The following is a 21785-nucleotide window of genomic DNA, read 5'->3' as shown; positions in this document are numbered from 1 at the left end:
TAATTTGTATGGACGTTGATAAATGATAATGAATATTTAATATTTATGAGAAGTTGTGATTGGTTTGTTAGATAATCACGAGGTAAAGTAATATTTTTGCAAGTTTATTTACCTAAGTTAGTTAATTAATACATGATGTCATCATAATTTTATAGAGGTTCAATATAAGTCATTGATAATCGTTCATGGAAGTATCGAGATTCACCCCAAGGATTGCGGAGGATGGATTATTGTAACGGGGTTCAGGGTTTTATTAATTTCGCAACATCTATTCCTAGAAATTTTACTGGAGGCAGTATTAGGTGTCCATGTAAGAAGTGTCAAAATAAAAAGTATATGCATCCAGATGTTGTAATGATGCATCTTCTACACAAAGGGTTTATGGAGAATTACCAGTGTTGGTATGCACATGGAAAAATATTTGTGAGTAAGAGGAGAATGGGAGAAACAGTGGTTGGGTCAACTTCTAGTACTAGCAACGTGCATGAAGCGGCAAGTGACAACACTAATCCTTACAGAAATATGGTTATGGAGGCAATCAGAATGAATCAAGGTAATGTCAGTCAATGTCCAATTATATAAGAAGAATCTAATGTAGATGCAGCTAGGTATTTTGATTTGTTGAAAGATTCTGACGAACCATTATGGGATGGCTGCACAAACCACAGTAAATTATCGGCCATAGCACAGGTGTTCACCATCAAGTTAGATCACAGGTTGAGTAAGGCCGAGTATGACAAAATTATTGAATGGGTGATAAGCATTTTACTTGAAAGGAATAGGCTGAAAGAGAACTTCTATGCTGCGAAGTCCATGATAAAACCCCTCGGTTTAGGATACTTGAAAATTAACATGTGCCCTAACTTCTGCATGTTATGCTACCTTGAAAATGCTGAGATGATCGAGTGCATGACATGTGTTGTAACCTATTTTTGGGTCCCCATAAAAAATAATAAAAAAAAAAAAAAAAAAAAAGCTCAAAACAGTGCCGTTTTGAACGACACTGTTCCCCTTTCTTCCCCGCCGAACACACAGCAGCAAAGAAGGAAAAAGAATGCATATTTAATGACGCCGGTCCCTCAAGCCCACCGACCGTCGGTCCCTCTAGCCCACCGACCGAAGACATTGGCCGACCACCTACCGCACCCCCGAAACTGAGGGAGGCACGCCTGGACAGCCGCACCCGACCAGCCGCCGTATGACCCGTTCCTTGGCTCCACAATGAAAAAAACATGCTCACGGGCTCTATAAATAGAGGAGGAACAACAGAAGAAAGGAGGGGGGGAAGAGAAGAGGAAGGAGGACGGAGAGAGAGGGAACAGAAGAGGTAACAGAAGGGAGAATAGAGTGAGAAGAGAGGAGAGAAGGCAGAGAAGAAGAAGGGAAGAAGCAGAGAAGAAAACGGGAAAAAACAGAGGAGAGAGAGAGAAGGAAAACCGCCGGCCACCGCGAACCGCCAGCGCCGCCGCCGCCACCCCTGCTGCATCAGCTGCTGCCAGTATCAACACAGCTCCAGGTAACGTCCTACCTTTCCCGTCGTTTTTTTTGCTTCAGTTCATGCAGAACGTTTACGTTCTGCAAAATTAATTAGCTAGTTACTGTGATATGCACAGTAACTGGCTAATTAATTCACATTACTGTGCATTTGCTAATTAATTCTTTGGTCACTGTGTGTACAGTACCCCCGGTTACTATGTGCACAGTGACCAACCCATGCATTTGGGCCAGGTTCGGCCCAGCCCATGTATTTGGGCCTGACCCGGCCCATTTCAAAGAAAAAAAAATCAAAAATATTTGTTTCAGCATTTTATAATTTTTCCGCGTAGTTTTTATGTCATTTTGATTAATATTGGGTGGTATTTTATGTTGTTAAAAATACAAAAATCTGATATTAAAATACCCGGTTTTCGTCAAAAAACTTCCAAAAATACAAAAAAATTGAAAAAAAAGAAAAAAATGTTTTTGTGCATACGGCCAAGTGTCTCAACGCTAAAAATTCATATTGTATTTTTTTCATACAAAAAAAAAATGTTTTAGCATGCATTTTGGCTTTAATAACCAGTTTATTAAAGTCAAGAGAATATTGGCCAATATTTCAAAAACAACAAAAATTTTTGTTTGGCTCTTAGTATCCGGGGTATGACTTTACACATAATGCATATTCCGGATATTTAATTCTTTTTTTTTTAGACAATAGAACCTGGAGTATGACATTACATGTAATGCGTATTCCGAACAATAAAAAACCACAACACGACCTTAGATTTTATCAGACATTAAAACAATGCAGCTTACCTTAGGTAAGGCGTAGTTGGGGTGCTAATACCTTCCCTTTACGCAACCAGTCTCCGTACCCGATCTCTAAAGACCAGTTAAGGTTCCTAGTAACCAGAATACTAGGTGGCGACTCCCTGTCCATATTTTCACTTGTAGAGACAAGAATTTCCTTGTCTCCCTATTTGCCAAGAATAAATATTTTCCGTTTTTTCCTTGAGGGTGGACGATCGCCGCGTCGCCGCACACGTGCGACAGAATGGCGACTCCACTGGGGACTTTGTGGACTAAGCTTTGTTTTTGTCTGATGATTGTGTTTTATTGTTGTGGTTTGCGTGTTTATTTTTAAATATGCATTTTCTATATATTTGTTCATATTTAGTTGCGCGTCTTAATTTCTGTACATATTTATCTCATGCATCACATAGTTACTTTTTTTAAAAAGCACACACAATCTTCAGGTTAGGAGGGGGACTAGCAGCTTACCTTACGACTTTTAGTCAAGGTTTAAGTTTGTGTAAACCCCAACTCTTCGTTGAGTGCTTAGACTGGTAATGGTTGGTACACGTACCATCTCATTGCCTACAAGCCCCCATATTGCCTCCACGAGGGCGATCACTGGGACAACGAGAGTCCCTTTTTTTAGAGACCAAATAGTAAACCTACCTTTTGTCTCACTTAAAAAGATTAGAACCAGCCTTTAGGATGTATGCTCCGTATACATTGTTTTCCATCCGAGCAAGCCCTTCTTGAAGCATCTTGAACTCCAGACTTATGGGTGACACAATGACCATCGCTCAGAAAATTTTCATTGTAGAGTTTGTGCAAGAATCAAGATTCTTGTTTCATCATACAAGAGTTACGACCATGTTGTCACCCCTCGAAGGGCGAGTTCATCATATAGACTTCATGTTCATACATTTGTCATGCATGCACTTGAAAAGAAAGATAGGTCCCCTATGAATCTACAACACCCAATTTTGAGTGGAAAAAAACATTGGAGATAAAGAAGCGTGCTCGCCGCAACATCCATTTTCAAGAAGAGTTGGAGTCTCTGAACAAAAGCTTGACTCACCTCTAGCTTACTCGAGCATATATGGAGAAATGCCTCTGGTGAAGGTCCTTCCAATTGACCTATCATTTTTGTTCAAACCCCAACAAAGACTCAACCTGAAGACATTGAGGGCCCACATGATCAAGAGCCTCAACACAATTTGAAGGGAAATTGCATCACCATTGCAGAATGAAGCCTGTTCTTGCTCTGCCAAAATAACTACCTCAGTTTGATCATGTCTCCAAAAAAAACTTGATTTTTTGTTTCAACCTATTCTAGTTTTTGTTGGTAATTTGGCTAAAAAATTCCACAAGACTTTCCTTGTCCACTAAGCCTTTCTTGTTAATAAAATCAGGTGTTTTGCTGTGTTCATCACATGCCTTCATTTTTGTTGTTTCATGCAAATAACACATTGAGCACAACCTTTAAGCATGAAACCATCACGCCCAAAATCTTGTGGTGCATTTCCCTTTTCTTCCAAAACTATGCATGATCGCATGTGAGGATTTTTTGGGAATTCAAAGTTTAGTAGCAAAAACAGAAATCATGTTGACGTTTGTCGCGAAACAAACGAGTTCTGGAAATTCAAGGTGATTCCTTAGAGAGGTAACCATACACCTAGAAAAACCAAAAAAAAAAAAAAAAACATGAAGTGACTCCAAAAGCTGGGTTTTATTTGCATGAATAATGAGAAATCACATTGCATACTCGCATGAAAGCAAGGCTTACCGATCCTAAATGCATGCATTTGAGATGAAGAAAGGTTATCTTTGATAAATCCTTTCACAAAGTTGAAATATATCATTTGCAGTCCCCTTTTGAGCCTAATACATTTTCTTTGAAAAAATAACCCTGGCTAGGATCACACCCTACACTAGGGGGCAAGTGCAAAAAAATCCATAATGATTGAAAGTGGCCCAAATAACTCTTGGGGGCATGAAAAAAGTCTTCAACAATGAAAGTGCCCAAACAAATACTGGGGGGCATAAAAGAAAATTCTCAATCATCAAAGGCGCCCATACAAAAGCTAGGGGGGCATGAAGAAAAATCCAAAGGATCCAAAAATTTTGAGCAAAAAAACAAAGCAAATGCAATGATGCTCAAAATCAAATGAAGAAAACAAAAACAAAGAGAGAGCCCAAGCCCAATACTGGGGGGCACCGTGGACCATTTTACAAATCAATTATAAGGTCCAGGAATGTATGAACAAAAGAAGTTTGGGATATAAGCACTTGTGATCCTTAGTCTTAAAGTCCCTTAAACACCTTTTGAGCCTACATATATCATTTTCTTCATAACCAAAAGCCCAAGCCTACATTACGTGCCTAATCAAGCCCTTTCCGATCAAAGGCAAGCAATCTGGATCGGTATGCAATGCTTTCTCATGCGAGTCAAATCATTATTCAATGCAAATAAAATAAATGCTTTGAATCAATTCGGTTCTCAATAACCCTCAAATTGACATTTAAACCTTTTGTGACCAACCAGATGTCATCTTCATCTTTTAACCAAAAGCAAAAATCTTTCATCACTTCAAGAAACCTGTCCATAGGAATCACTTGAATTTTTTAGAACAAGTTTATTTTGAACCAATGTCAAAAATAATTTTTGTGATTGGAATAACTTGGAAGTTCCAAAAATTTTGCATGAAAACATTTCATTGTACAAAAAACCCAAATTTACTTTCACATATCCTCACCCCAAACCAAACCCAAGTTGAACACTTGGGGGGCATGATCAAGCTGGGGGGCAATCAAATACACATGGTAGGGCTGGCTCCATGATTCCTTTTCTAAAGAAAATATCGGGCAAAATTGGCAACTCTTGAGATAAACGGTGAAGGACAAAGATGTATGATGACATCAAACTCTTCCCAGAGGTCAATATCACAATATGTAACCCGAGTAAGCAAAAGTGGAAAAGCCATCGAAGTTTACTACCAACACCACAACTTTTGAGAGAAAACAAAGACACCATGAAGAAATGGGGGCCTATATTTCTCAGGTAAGTATACATGCATATCAATCATAATGCATTTGCTTTTCAACATTGACAATCATTGTTTCAACATCAACTTTGGTAGTGCGTTTTCTAACCCTACCTCCTTTTGAGTGCGCCTTCGAGCCCTCACCTACATTTTGAGTGCGCCTTTGGGCCCTCATCCCTTTGGTAGTGCGTTTTCTAACCCTACCTCCTTGTGAGTGCGCCTTTGAGCCCTCACCTCCATTTTGAGTGCGCCTTTGAGCCCTCATCCCTTTGGTAGTGCGTTTTCTAACCCTACCTCCTTATGAGTGCGCCTTCGAGCCCTCACCTCCATTTTGAGTGCGCCTTTTGAGCCCTCATCCCTTTGGTAGTGTGTTTTCTAACCCTACCTCCTTTTGAGTGCGCCTTCGAGCCCTCACCTCCATTTTGAGTGCGCCTTTGAGCCCTCATCCCTTTGGTAGTGCGTTTTCTAACCCTACCTCCTTTTGAGTGCGCCTTCGAGCCCTCACCTACATTTTGAGTGTGCCTTTGAGCCCTCATCCCTTTGGTAGTGCGTTTTCTAACCCTACCTCCTTTTGAGTGCGCCTGCGAGCCCTCACCTCCATTTTGAGTGCGCCTTTGAGCCCTCATCCCTTTGGTAGTGCGTTTTCTAACCCTACCTACTTTTGAGTGCGCCTGCGAGCCCTCACCTCCATTTTGAGTGCGCCTTTGAGCCCTCATCCCTTTGGTAGTGCGTTTTCTAACCCTACCTCCGTTTGAGTGCGCCTTTGAGCCCTCACCTCCATTATTGAGTGCGCCTTTGAGCCCTCATCCCTTAGGTAGTGCGTTTTCTAACCCTACCTCCTTTTGAGTGCGCCTTTGAGCCCTCACCTCCATTTTGAGTGCGCCTTTGAGCCCTCATCCCTACGGTAGTGCGTTTTCTAACCCTACCTCCTTTTGAGTGCGCCTTTGAGCCCTCATCCCTACGGTAGTGCGTTTTCTAACCCTACCTCGTTTTGAGTGCGCCTTCGAGCCGTCACCTCCATTTTGAGTGCGCCTTCGAGCCCTCACCTCCATTTTGAATGCGCTTTTGAGCCCTCATCCCTACGGTAGTGCGTTTTCTAACCCTACCTCCTTGTGAGTGCGCCTTCGAGCCCTCACCTCCGTTTTGAGTGCGCCTTTGAGCCCTCATCCCTTTGGTAGTGCGTTTTCTAACCCTACCTCCTTGTGAGTGCGCCTTCGAGCCCTCACCTCCATTTTGAGTGCGCCTTTGAGCCCTCATCCCTTTGGTAGTGCGTTTTCTAACCCTACCTCCTTTTGAGTGCGCCTTCGAGCCTCACCTCCATTTTGAGCCCTCATCCTTTGGTAGTGCGTTTTTCTAACCCTACCTCCGTTTGAGTGCGCCTTCGAGCCCTCACCTCCATTTTGAGTGCGCCTTTGAGCCCTCATCCCTTTGGTAGTGCGTTTTCTAACCCTACCTCCTTGTGAGTGCGCCTTCGAGCCCTCACCTCCATTTTGAGTGCGCCTTTGAGCCCTCATCCCTTTGGTAGTGCGTTTTCTAACCCTACCTCCTTTTGAGTGCGCCTTCGAGCCCTCACCTCCATTTTGAGCCCTCATCCCTTTGGTAGTGCGTTTTCTAACCCTACCTCCGTTTGAGTGCGCCTTCGAGCCCTCACCTCCATTTTGAGTGCGCCTTTGAGCCCTCATCCCTTTGGTAGTGCGTTTTCTAACCCTACCTCCTTTTGAGTGCGCCTTCGAGCCCTCACCTCCATTTTGAGTGCGCCTTTGAGCCCTCACCTCCATTTTGAGTGCGCCTTTGAGCCCTCATCCCTTTGGTAGTGCGTTTTCTAACCCTACCTCCTTTTGAGTGCGCCTTTGAGCCCTCACCTCCATTTTAAGTGCGCCTTTGAGCCCTCACCAACATTTTTCTGGGTAGGTCACCCATTACAATTCGACCAATTCTCCATGTTTTATATCTGGGTAGGTCACCCATTACAATGAGACCACACTTCACATTCTTTCCTTTTTTTTTTGGGTTAAAGGGGATTGACGAAAGGAATCTCAGTTTAGCCCAACCATACACAGGACTTTGGGTCCGGTTGAAGTTTTAGGTCAATCAAATTTTGAGACGACCAGTTTTGGAAGACCAATGTTTTTTTTCTTTACAACACTTACTATGCACAAATCTCTGCTCCGTAAGCATTGTAAAGAGGGGGGCAACTGTTGTAACCTATTTTTGGGTCCCCATAAAAAATAATAAATTAAAAAAAAAAAAAAAAAAAAGCTCAAAACAGTGCCGTTTTGAACGACACTGTTCCCCTTTCTTCCCCGCCGAACACACAGCAGCAAAGAAGGAAAAATAATGCATATTTAATGACGCCGGTCCCTCAAGCCCACCGACCGAAGACATTGGCCGACCACCTACCGCACCCCCGAAACTGAGGGAGGCACGCCTGGACAGCCGCACCCGACCAGCCGCCGTATGACCCGTTCCTTGGCTCCACAATGAAAAAAACATGCTCACGGGCTCTATAAATAGAGGAGGAACAACAGAAGAAAGGAGGGGGGGAAGAGAAGAGGAAGGAGGACGGAGAGAGAGGGAACATAAGAGGTAACAGAAGGGAGAATAGAGTGAGAAGAGAGGAGAGAAGGCAGAGAAGAAGAAGGGAAGAAGCAGAGAAGAAAACGGGAAAAAACAGAGGAGAGAGAGAGAAGGAAAACCGCCGGCCACCGCGAACCGCCAGCGCCGCCGCCGCCACCCCTGCTGCATCAGCTGCTGCCAGTATCAACACAGCTCCAGGTAACGTCCTACCTTTCCCGTCGTTTTTTTTGCTTCAGTTCATGCAGAACGTTTACGTTCTGCAAAATTAATTAGCTAGTTACTGTGATATGCACAGTAACTGGCTAATTAATTCACATTACTGTGCATTTGCTAATTAATTCTTTGGTCACTGTGTGTACAGTACCCCCGGTTACTATGTGCACAGTGACCAACCCATGCATTTGGGCCAGGTTCGGCCCAGCCCATGTATTTGGGCCTGACCCGGCCCATTTCAAAGAAAAAAAATCAAAAATATTTGTTTCAGCATTTTATAATTTTTCCGCGTAGTTTTTATGTCATTTTGATTAATATTGGGTGGTATTTATGTTGTTAAAAAATACAAAAATCTGATATTAAAATACCCGGTTTTCGTCAAAAAAACTTTCCAAAAATACAAAAAAATTGAAAAAAAAGAAAAAAATGTTTTTGTGCATACGGCCAAGTGTCTCAACGCTAAAAATTCATATTGTATTTTTTTCATACAAAAAAAAAATGTTTTAGCATGCATTTTGGCTTTAATAACCAGTTTATTAAAGTCAAGAGAATATTGGCCAATATTTCAAAAACAACAAAAATTTTTGTTTGGCTCTTAGTATCCGGGGTATGACTTTACACATAATGCATATTCCGGATATTTAATTCTTTTTTTTTTAGACAATAGAACCTGGAGTATGACATTACATGTAATGCGTATTCCGAACAATAAAAAACCACAACACGACCTTAGATTTTATCAGACATTAAAACAATGCAGCTTACCTTAGGTAAGGCGTAGTTGGGGTGCTAATACCTTCCCTTTACGCAACCAGTCTCCGTACCCGATCTCTAAAGACCAGTTAAGGTTCCTAGTAACCAGAATACTAGGTGGCGACTCCCTGTCCATATTTTCACTTGTAGAGACAAGAATTTCCTTGTCTCCCTATTTGCCAAGAATAAATATTTTCCGTTTTTTCCTTGAGGGTGGACGATCGCCGCGTCGCCGCACACGTGCGACAACATGCGGACATTCCCGTTACAAACCCAGAACTGGCATGGGAAAGACTTTAATGGCATATAAAAAACTTAGATACTTCCCAATCACACCTAGACTACAGAGGTTATTCATGTCACCAAGGACTGCTGAGAACATGACATGGCACCAAGCACATGATGCGGTTGATGGAGTGATGGTGCATCCTTCTAACGACGAAGCGTGGAAATGCTTTAACAGTGTACATCCTTACTTTTCAACTATATCAAGGAATGTGCATCTTGGGTTGTGTATAAACGGATTCAACCCATTTGGGTCATTTGCTACTCCTTATTCTTGTTGGCTGGTCATACTCATAGTTTATAACTTGCCACCGGGAATGTGTATGAGGCCAGAGTTCATGTTTTTATCTACTATCATACCCAGTCTAAGCAGCCCGGGGCGGAATATAGATGTTTGTCTTCGACCGTTGATTGATGAGTTGGCGCAATTGCGGTCCTCCGGAGCTCTAACTTATGATATATCGAGGAAACAAAATTTCCTTATAAGGGCAGCTTTGATGTGGACTATCAATGATTTTCCATCTTATGGAATGCTTTCTAGTTGGAGCACAAATGGGAAACTAGCATGTCCATACTGCATGAAAAACAACAAGGCATTCACACTAGTAAACGGAGGTAAAGCTTCTTTTTTTGACTGTCACCGTCGCTTCTTGCCACTTAATCACAGGTATAGAAAGAACATAAAAGATTTCTTTGTTGGAAGAGTTGAAAAAGATGTTACATCCTCGTGTTTTTCTGATGAAGAATTGCATGATGTTGTATCAGAGTATGGTGACATTGTGTTTGGCCTTCAATCAGGTAAGCAAAAGTTTCCTAGTTTTGGTTTGACCCCTTAATTGGGTAAAGCGAAGTATCTTTTAGGAGCTTCCTTATTGGAAGATCAATCTGCTCTGCCATAACCTTGACGTCATGCACATTGAAAAGAACGTGTTTGAGAACATTTTCAACACTGTCATGGATGTGAAGAGGAAGACAAAGGACAACATCAAGGCTAGATTGGATATAGCTTTATACTGCAATCGTAAAAATATGGAGGTTGTTTATGATGAGTCACAGGTTGCTAAACCAAGAGCAAGCTTCATGTTAGAGAAAAATGCACAACTACTAGTCTACAAATGGCTTAAGAGTCTGCATTTTTCAAATGGACATGCATCGAACATATCAAGGCTAGTTAATATAGAGGACTGCAGATTGTATGGAATGAAGAGTCATGACTGCCATGTGTTTATGCAAACACTCATCCTATTAGCTTTTCATGATTTGTTGCCAAAGGGAATATGGGATGCACTCACGAAGATCAGTCATTTTTTTAGAGATATATGCTCCAGCAAGTTGAATGTTGAGCACATTAAGAGGCTTCAAACGAATATTATCGACACACTATGCAAGCTTGAGATGATATTCCTTCCATCATTTTTTGACTCAATGGAGCATCTCCCTATACATCTACCATTCGAGGCAAAAGTTGGAGGACTGGTCTAGTATAGATGGATGTACCCATTCGAACGGTTAGATATTACAGTTGCAAAGTAATTCATATATAAAATTATTTTCTATGTTTTTCTTAATTGAAAATACTTGATTATTTCAATGCAGGTACTTGTTTAATCTCAAGAAAAAGGTTAAAAACAAGGCGCATGTTGAGGTTTTGATATGTGAGGCCTATGTTGTTGAGGAGATCTCAACATTTATCTTGTACTATTTTGAACCTCATCTGAGAACGAGAATCAATCGCGTTCCACGGCATGATGATGGCGGTGAAGTGCCTTCTAGTGGGAACTTGTCAATATTCTCCAATACTAGACGACCCACACCTAAAAATACCGCAAGAGGAAAATATTTGTCGGAAATAGAGTTCAAACAAGCACACAATTATGTTCTATTTAACTGTGATGAGTTGAGACCTTTTATTTAGTAAGTTTATATATGTGTAATACTAATTAAACTTTATCAATAATATACTGTTAATTATATATTGTATTATCATACACTTATTATCACTTGCAGGCAACATCGACAATATTTGCTCTCCAATAACTCACAGCTGACCGAATCCCAGATCTTTTAATTACAAGATGAACAATTTGCCATGTGGTTTAGAACACATGTAAGCACTATCACAAACTCATTCTAACTTGCAAAATTACTGTACGTATGCATGTCATTACGAGATTCTTGTTCATTTACTATTTATTGATGTACATTACATATAAGGTTTATCAAATGGGAAGGAGTGCGCCTAAGTCATTGTCTTCATTAAGCCTGGAGCCTGAAAGAAAAGTTAAGTGCTACAACGAGTATTTTGTCAATGGATATGTTTTCCATACTGAAGAATACGGACATGGAAGAAAGACATACAACAACGGTATTTGTGTTAAGGGATCCACTAGTAGTGAGTTAGAAGTTGACTACTAGGTAGATTAGAAGAGGTCGTCGAACTGCAATATCATAGCAAGCATAAAATAGTGTTTTTATTCAAATGCTATTGGTATGACACGAATGACAGAGGAATCAGAGTTGATCCGCACTATGATCTGGTCGAAATCAACTCAAAAGCTAGACTCTACAACATAAACGATGTCTTTGTTTTTGCAAAGCAATGTGAACAAGTTTATTACACATATACCCCTTCAATTAGAAAGGATCGATCAAGACTGGATTGGTTATCCGTTTTATAAACAAAACCCTGGGGTCGTGTCGAGGTTGTTCAGGATGAGAACGAAGACATAAGTGTGCGAGATGAAGTCTTTCAAGCTAGTGAGTTGGTTGAACCATATCGAGTTGCTTCTTCGATTGAATTAGAAGAAAATTTAAATTTTTGTGTTTTCGATGATAGTCTTGTTGATGTTGACACAGAGGAGTTGAATGTTGTTTTGAACTCTAGCAGACAAGCAAATTTCAATGAAGATGATGATATCCATATTGAAGATTGCAATGAAGGTGATGACTATTCAATTGATGACAAAGAAGAAGAAAATTCTGACTAACTATTAGAATGAAGCCCTGTGTAAAACCTTTTTTTCATGTAATATAGATTATGGATGATATATTTTGTAACATGAAATATTTATTATTCAAGCACTATTATTATTGTTTTGTGTGATGGATAGTTTATCATTTAAGTTTTTGCAGGAAGGTAAATAGGCAATACAAGTACAACCTTTCTTGTACAATGCCATAATCACCGACGTCTATACCGACGAATTCATGTCCGTCGGCATTTCACAGAGAGTTTGAAACTAATTACTTAAAATGCCACAATCACCAACATCTATACCGACGGATTCATGTCCGTTGACATTTCACAGAGAGTTTGAAACTAATTACTTGAAATGCCACAATCACCGACAAAAATACCGACAGATTGTATTCCGTCGGCATTTCACAGAGAGTTCAAAACTAATTACTTGAGATGCCACAATCACCGACAAAAATATCGATGGATTCATGTCCATCGGCATTTCATAGAGAGTTCGAAACTAATTACTTGAAATGCCACAATCACTAACAAAAATACTGATGGATTCACGTATGTCGGAATTTCACAAAGAGTTCGAAACTAATTACTTGAAATGCCACAATCACCGATAAAAATACCGATGGATTCACGTCCGTCGGCATTTCATAGAGAGTTTGAAACTAATTACTTGAAATGCCACAATAACCGACGTCCATACCGACAGATTCACGTTTGTCGGCATTTCACAGAGAGTTCGAAACTAATTACTTGAAATGCCACAATCACCGATGAAAATACCGACGGATTCACATCCGTTGGCATTTCACAAAAAGTTCAAAACTAATTACTTGAAATGCCACAATCACCGACAAAAATATCGACGGATTGTATTCCGTCGGCATTTCACAGAGAGTTCGAAACTAATTACTTGAAATGCCACAATCACCGACGTCCATACCGACGGATTGTATTATGTTGGCATTTCACAGTAGCGACACTGGAAACGCCACAACACCGACGAATTTGCCGATGGATTCACATCCGTTGGTAAGTTGTTGGTGGGTCAATATTACCGACAAAATTACCGACAGACTTTGCAAATTCCAAAGAGCGATGCATTAAATGCCAGCTTGCTGACAGAATTACCAATGGACCACGAAAAATATAGAGGGTAATTAAAAATGTTGGTGTGAAATTCAAAAATTACTAATGGATTTTTGACACTTTAATGATGGAATAAATTAAAATAATAATAATTTTTTATTTTCGTCGATGAATCCATCGGTAAAACTGCCTTATAAATCCCAGCGACCACCCTTTTAGTTCATTTTTTCATCTCCATTTTTCATCTTAACTTTTGAATTTTTTTCCTCTCAATTCTTCAAAGCTTTCACCTACAATCTCTAGCAAGTTTTCTTGTGAATCTTCATCAGATTAAAAGGTATGTGTTTCCTCTATTTCATTTTACTTTAAGAATTTTTTTTTAGCTATTTTTATTTTTGTTATGTTTTTTGTTTTGGTGTATTTTTATATTGTAGATAAAGTCTTAAATTCAACACGTTATTAAGGTAAGCATATTTTATTCATAAAGTCTATAGTTTTTTTTTTTAATTTATTGAATATTTTTTATTGTTGTATTGGCATAATTATTGAATAATTTGTTGAATTGTAATTTTTAATGTTAAATTTACCTTAGAATTAGTAATTGAATATGTTGGAATAATTAGTAATTTTACTCTATTATTGCATGATTTGTGTTTAATTATTTCCATTGATTTTAATTGTTAGTCTAGAATTGTTTTTGAATTTATCGTATTGTTGTATTGGCATAATTATTGAATAATTTGTTGAATTGTAATTGTTAATGTTGAATTTATCTTAGAATTAGTAATTGAATATGTTGGAATAATTAGTAATTTTACTATATTATTGCATGATTTGGGTTTAATTATTTCCATTGATTTTAATTGTTAGTCTAGAATTTTTTTTGAATTTATTGTATTGTTGTATTGGCATAATTATTGAATAATTTGTTGAATTGTAATTATTAATGTTGAATTTACCTTAGAATTAGTAATTGAACATATTGGAATAATTATTAATTTTACTCTATTATTGCATGATTTGTGTTTAATGTTTTCCATTTATTTTGATTGTTAGTCTAGAGTTTTTTTTTAATTCATTGTTTTGTTTTATTGGCATAATTATTGAATAATTTGTTGAATTATAATTGTTAATGTTGAATTTACCTTAGTATTAGTAATTGAATATTTTTGGAATAATTATTAATTTTACTCTATTATTGCATGATTTATGTTTAATTTTTTCCATTTATTTTAATTGTTAGTCTAGAGTTTTTTTTTTTTAATTTATTGAATATATTTTATTGTTGTATTGGCATAATTATTGAATAATTTGTTGAATTGTAATTCTTAATGTTGAATTTAACTTAGAATTAGTAATTGAATATGTTGGAATAATTAGTATAGATTGGGTCAATTGGTTGTGGCCATTGTTAATATTTGCAGGTTTGTAGATTTGGATAGTATCTAATATAGGAGAGGTGCTATTGAATTTTTTTTAACATTTGAATTTAATTATATAATTATTTGTATAAAATTGTGTAGATACGTAGAATGAAAACTAGAGTTGGTCGCTCATGTATGGTCGTATCTAGTTCGTTTAACAGCGAGGATGATATTTCCTTAGGTGCCTCTCAAGAAGAGGCACCTACACCACCTGCGTCGTCAACCGATGATACCTCTTCCAGCGTTAGTTCACAGCATAGAGGCAGCGTGCCTTCGCAGCGGAATCAATTTACCCGCAAGTACCAGGCACAGTAGAAGGACGACCTTTCAATGTAAGTTTTTTAAGGTTTTAGTTTCTTTAAAAAAAAAACAATTATAACATAATTTATGAAGTAATCACTATTTTATTAATTTCATTTATTTTTAGGTTCACAAACATTGAGGCCGCCTAAGTAATATTATCGGCGTTTAAATCGTCGATGGAGATTCCATTGTTTCAATGGAGTCAGATATTCAGGCATCCTGAATGGATGCCTCAAATCAATGCATGGTTTGACAAATTTGAGGTTGCTGTTAATTTATAATTTTCAGCTTATTTCTAATAAATTATTAATATCATTGTAAATAAATTATTATTTTTATTTAAAATTAATTATTTATACACAGGACAAATTCTGCTAGGACAGTGAGCATAACACTATTGTGAGGAGGGTGTGGGAAAATCACGCAGCAACTAGGTAACATCGAAAACAATACAAGATTTTTTTTAGATAAAAAATTATGTTTTGAAATGTAATTTTTGGTTGCGTGAAGTAGGTTGCGTGATTTTTGGTATGAAGCATAAAAAAGGGCAAAAAAAACAGCGAGAGATAAAGGTTTCCAAGATTGGAACGATGTTGCAGTTTGGAGGGATTTCAAACCAATATACATCCCGGAAGATATATGACCGCACTATCTTGAGTACGTGACGTCTAAGCGGTTCACATGACGCGCACCGGTGGCTCCGTTCCGTTTGCTGCACATGTGAAACAGATGGTAAGATTAATTTAAATGAAATATATCATTAAATTAATTTGTTGTTAATAAATATTTTTTCATTATAGGCTACGTCTCTTGGACGTGTGTCGAGTCCACTAGAGCTGTTTGTGGAGATGCACGTGTAGAGTCAAGTCCGCCAAAAGGGAGCGCAACAGTTCGTTGACAACCATGCTCAACATTTCGTGGTATGTTTGTTCAATCATTTTATTTTGTATGTTCTTATGTTTATTGAATTGAATATGATGACTACTTTTTTTATTTTCAGGAGACCTATAATAATCGGTCGAGGGAGAGATATGAGGATGATCCTTTGAACCATCTGGAATTCGATCTGGATTTGTGGATGGAGGTTGGATAGTCTGGTGAACCTGATAAAAATCGGGTTTACGGGCTCTCCAACATTACGGCCGACAACTTGCAGTTGACCCCGTAGTGTTTCAACCGTTGGGAGCTCCCAATCAATATCGAACTCCCAATCTAAGGAGTTTGTGGCCTTGCAGCAACACACGACTCAGCTCACTGAAAAATACGACCACCTATCAGCGGAGTACGCACAACTCAAAGCGTCTCAAGCATAACAAAGAGCGGAGTATGCACAACAAAAAGTGCATCATGAACAACTTTGCAAAATGGTCATGAACATGGCATCACAAAGTAGAACATGTGTGCCTAATCCTTTTTGGCTGTATAACCACAAGCCTTCTCCTCCTCCTCCTCCTCCTCTAGCTCCACCTTTAAAATTTGTAATAAATATTATTTACCTTTAAATTTTCATTTAATATTTTTTTTTGAAAAACATTCAGTTTGTAATGAATATTATTTAACTTAATTTTTTTGTTCTTGATGTTTAATAGAAATTTTATTTGCATAATTGGTTTTTATTACCATTAATTTATATAATTTTATATTATGTGTTCTAAATAATTTTGTAAAAACAAATTAAAAAAAAATTACAAAGGGTTTCACTGAAGGAATAAATCCGTTGGCATTTGATAGTATAATTCATATTAATTTGTGCTATTAATTAAATTTTAATTAGAAGAGAAAATAAGAGTGATGAGATTTGAATTCATGATAATTTAATTATTAAAACTCTGATATCATGTAAAAAAATCATTTCAACTCAAAAGTTTAAATTGTTAAGTAATGATTCAATATATAATTTATATTATTCTTTTATAAAAAGCATGATTAGTTTTCTCGAAGAAGAAGGGAACAAAAAAAAAAAAAAAAAAATGCATGATTAGGGCTCCTGAACTATGATTTATATGTGATGGAACTTAAATATTTATTTCGAACCATGATCGGCATCCATTTAAATTTTTTACTAAATTTTTTCTCTAATTTTATGTGCTATATTATCAGTAATAGTCTTATGAGATAGTTGATCTATAGACAAGACATTGCTTGTTTAGAAGATAAGTATATATTTTAAAACTTTTCAGTACTCTTCTCTTTAACATTTTTTATTTTAAATTCTAATTAAAGCCATGTGATTTATACAAAAAAGGTTCTCCTATTTCTCAAAGATGGCATTCGTAAATTGACTTTCAAACGACAGAAAATACCAATTTGAAGATCTTTGCTTGTATGATTCTTTTTATCCCAAATCATATCACGTTGTATGATGCTCAACTCCAGAGGAGGGAATCATTTTCTTTTGCTGAAGATTTAAAAGAATCCATATAATTTCCTCTTTTTTATTTAAACAATTATTTAGCATAGTGTTTTTTTTCTTGTTTAGAAAATCGATTATTATTTATATTTTGAAGGAATTTTTTTTTTTTTTTTACATTTCGTTTTCATCCAGTATTTTTTTTCTTAAAATAAGAAAAATGCAGGATAGAAAATTCCCGATATATTTTGATGGTGTGTTCTTTGCATATTAAAACTCTTTTATAGATGGTTTTGATTCAGGAGAGGGAAAAAGGAGTGTTCTTTCTAACTTCTTTTATTTGTTCCCTTCTTCATTTCTGATTTATTGGGTGTGGCTTCTTGGATTTTATCTAGTCGTCCTTTTTCTTTCTTCTTGGATTTTGTGCTCTACATTTCTTGAATTGTGTGAGTGGCTTCTGCTTATATTTGAAAAAGACTTATACTATTCCTAAATCTTGGTTGTCTTTTATGTGTTTGTTCTATTTCCTAAGTAAAGTCTTATTTTACTTATTATTTCAGTTCCAGATTGATATCTTATTCTTTTTATGTCATATCAGGGTACATTATCCTTGTGTAATGGCCATATTGTTTGTATCATTTTGCCCGAACATAATTGTTATCACCTAATTTTTTATCATTTTATTTTAATTATTATTAGTATTTTATTTACTGAAAAACATAAAAAAAAATGATGATAATGATGGAAAAAAAAAACAAGTAAAATGAAATAAATGAAGAATGAATTAAAATCTGGGTTAAGGGCAACATGATTGGAAATTTTGGGTTTAATTAAACTTTAGAGTTAATCTAATTAATCTAATCAAGGGTTTAATTGGAGAATTGATAAGTTTTGAGACTTAATTGAGCTTAGAATTAATTTAATTAATCCAATTAAAATTTTAATTGGAGAATTAATAAGTGTTGAGACTTAATTAATTTTGGAATTAATTTAATTAATCAAATTAAGGGTTTAATTGAAGAATTGATAAGTTTTGAACTCAATTGGACTTGGATTTAATTAAATTAATGAAACCAAGGACTTAATTGAAAACTTATCAAAGTATAGGGCTGATGCTTGTCAAATTTGAAAGAAATTAAAACCCAAGAATCAATTTCTAAATGGCGCTGAGATACAGGGGTTCAATTACAATTTACCTAAGGATTGGACTTCAAAAATTCAAAATGTCAAGGATCAAAACGCAAAACACCAAAAACAGTGTCGTTTCTCAACACTGTTCATCTTCTTCAACGCCTTAGCTGCCCGCCACCACCATTACTCCTACAATAACAGTCGATTGATTACCTGGTAACGGTGGAATTCTGTGGCTATAAAGCCAGAAAAAACAAAGAACGTGGGAAGAAAAGGAGACAAAAAAAGAGCCACGAACAGGGGGCAATCACAAAACCGGGGAAAACAGGAAGAAAAAATGGGGGATTGGACTGAAAAGGAGAAGGAAAAACCGGGAGAAGAAACCGGAGTAAAAGCCAGTGTACCCAGTTTTGCCCTCGTCTTTAGAACCTAGAATACGAAGGGAACACAGGAGACACGAAAAAACCAGAAAACCAGAGGAAAACCAGAGCAGGGCTAGAGGCAGAACCAGAGCAAAAACAAAGCAAAGAACCCGAGAAAGCTTGGGTCCAGCCAACCCCCGGTTCCAGGACCCTTACCATCGTAGTCTTCGTCCAGAGCAGGGGAATTTGAAAGCAGAGACCAAAGGTTTTCTTTCCTTCCTAAACACAATCTCAAAGGGGAAGAAGGAAAACAGAGAAGGAAAGAAAAACGGAGAGGCAACCATTTCGCGCCTACAGAAAAAGAACAATCCAAAGGACAGTGGAGCTACACCGGGAAACAAAAGAAAACAGCCACCACGCCATTGTCTTCGGCGCCATTCTTTGCTGCACAGGTAAGTTTCCATTCCCTGCATTCAATAAGTTTCAAATGCAGTGTGAAGGTAATTTAATTACCTTCACACTATTCATGCACGCGTGCTTCTTCTTCTTTTGCCCAACCGGGCCGAGCCGGCTGGGGTCCAGCCCATGGGGCTGAGTTGGGCCCAACCCAAAAAATAATAATAAAATAAAAAAATAAAAAGTAGAAAAAATATAAAAAATAAAAAATGTGTGCATAAATAAATATAATATAAATTTATTAGTTTATTCACTGATGCTAGAGTCAGAAATAAAAATACCGATTTAAATTTATATTATTTTTGTTCATTGTATTTTATTTTATTTAGCTAGAAAAATAAAAATATATATATATGCTCGTGTAAAAAAAAAATTTATTTTATGTGAATATTTACTGGCGCCAGAGTCGGGAATATTATAAGCAAATTGTCATAGTATAAACTAGTAAACATTTAGCAAATTAAGACAAAACCAACAATGCAATCTGCTTCATGCAAAACGTTTAAGGGGTGATAATATCTTCCCTTTTACATAACCAATCCCGAGCCATAGAATCTCTATTGACCAGTTAGGGTTCCTAGTAACCATAATACTAGGTGACAACTCCTCAAACAAGACATTTTTCCCCTAAAAGAACAAGATGCCAGAAATTTGTTCTTTTTCCATAATTAATTGAAAAATTATTTTGTGGGCCACTGCGATGTCGGGTGCAACAATAATAACATCATTTTTTCTTTTCTAAAAATATTAAACTTGAAGGTTTAGGGTTAATTTGTTGTGGTGACAACAAATGATAAAGATGACCTCTTACAAACTATTCTATACATTTTTTTAAGTAGATGAATTCAAATTTTTCAAGCTCTATTATAGAATGTATCTATATAGAAAATATTATAGGCATGCTATATAGGAAATATTATAGTCATACTCTAGTATTATAATCTCCACTATTACTATTGTATATTGCCGTACATATATATAAAGAAAAGTTGGCTAACCAATAGGTTAAGCCTCCTAATTATTCTCAACTTGATATCAAAACCTTCTGTTGTCAAAACTCTTCTCTCCCTCTCCCCTTGCAGCTGGCCTTCTCTCTCCCTCACCTAAATGGACTCTACTGCTGCTATCGCCACCTTCCCCCTCACCACCAGGGGTGTAGCCCAACCGACCAGCCATTTAAAAATTGTTGCCGATGGTCCTTTCTCCCACTAGCAGCAGCCCTAACCTGCAGAGCAAAACCATGGTTCCTTCATCCATGTTTCTAACAGTTTTGATGGTTCTTCTTCAGCAATCAACCTCTTATTTCTTCGTTGGAAGCAACATGATCAACTTATTTTAAGCAATAGATTGTTAGGCTTCTTGTGTTTGGTGCACTCTTGAGAGAGTGCTCATTTCTCCGTTGAATTTTTACATTATGCAACTCCATGGTCTTTTCAAGATCTTCGACAAGGATATGCTTCGGTTACTACGTAAATGCAGCATGGCAAGTCATTATTTGATGAATTAGCTACTACTAGCTTATGTTTAAGTATTCACTGTAACACACGGTCTCCTTAATATGTGTGCCAAACCAATTACACAATCTTTTTACGGGCTCAAGATTAAACCTAATCTTTTTCCGAGTTAGTATCAAATCATCTCAATCTTTTTCTAGGCTCAAGATTAAAATCAATTCTTTCATAGGCTAAGGATAAAACCTAACATAATCTTTTTCAAGCATCAAGATTAAAAATAGGAATTTAAAAAATCCAAAAAGCACAATGATGTGTAATTTTTTGTGAACGCTTTTACCAATGAAATTATAGTTGGATTCAAATAGAGAAATCCAAACAATGATGTGTCACTTATACCAACAGAATTGCCGACAGATTGACATATTGAAACAATTTGTCGGTAATTCCATCAGTAATGGTTAATATATGACTTGGTCGACCCTCTCCTCCCCATTTTCAGTCACAACAACAATTTATTGCGGTTTTTCCATTTTAAGTAAGTAAATCTATCATTTTTTAAATTTGAACACAATTTTGAAATCTCAATTTTTTTTTATTGCATGTTTTTGTAGAATATGTATTTTGTTTGGGTGTTTACTTGTTTTTTGTTTTCCTCTAACAAACTTGTTGTATGGGTACATGATTTTGTATATGTTATGGTTTGTTTTAGATTTTCTACATTTGTATTTGTTTGTACATTGTTGAAAATTATGTCAAATTATCAACTTAGGTGTGTTGTGATGATATAATGGCTTGTTTAACAGGTATGTTTTATATGTTGTTAATTTTGTTACTGAGTTGTAATTTTTATAGATTAATATGTACAAATTTATATGTACATAGATAATTGATAATGAATCAAGAAAGGTATGAAAGTAGGTTGATTATTTACTTAACATAGTTAATTAATACATATTGTTGTCATCATATATATATATATATATATATATATATATATATATATATATATGTGTGTGTGTGTGTGTGTGTGTGTGTGTGTTTAATAAAAGTCATGGATGTACAAGGATTCATGCCAAGGATTGCAGATGATGGATTATTG

Source organism: Populus alba, chromosome 17 (assembly GCF_005239225.2).
Source record: "Populus alba chromosome 17, ASM523922v2, whole genome shotgun sequence".
Classification (NCBI taxonomy): domain Eukaryota; kingdom Viridiplantae; phylum Streptophyta; class Magnoliopsida; order Malpighiales; family Salicaceae; genus Populus; species Populus alba.
Note: the sequence above shows the minus strand (reverse complement) of the source record.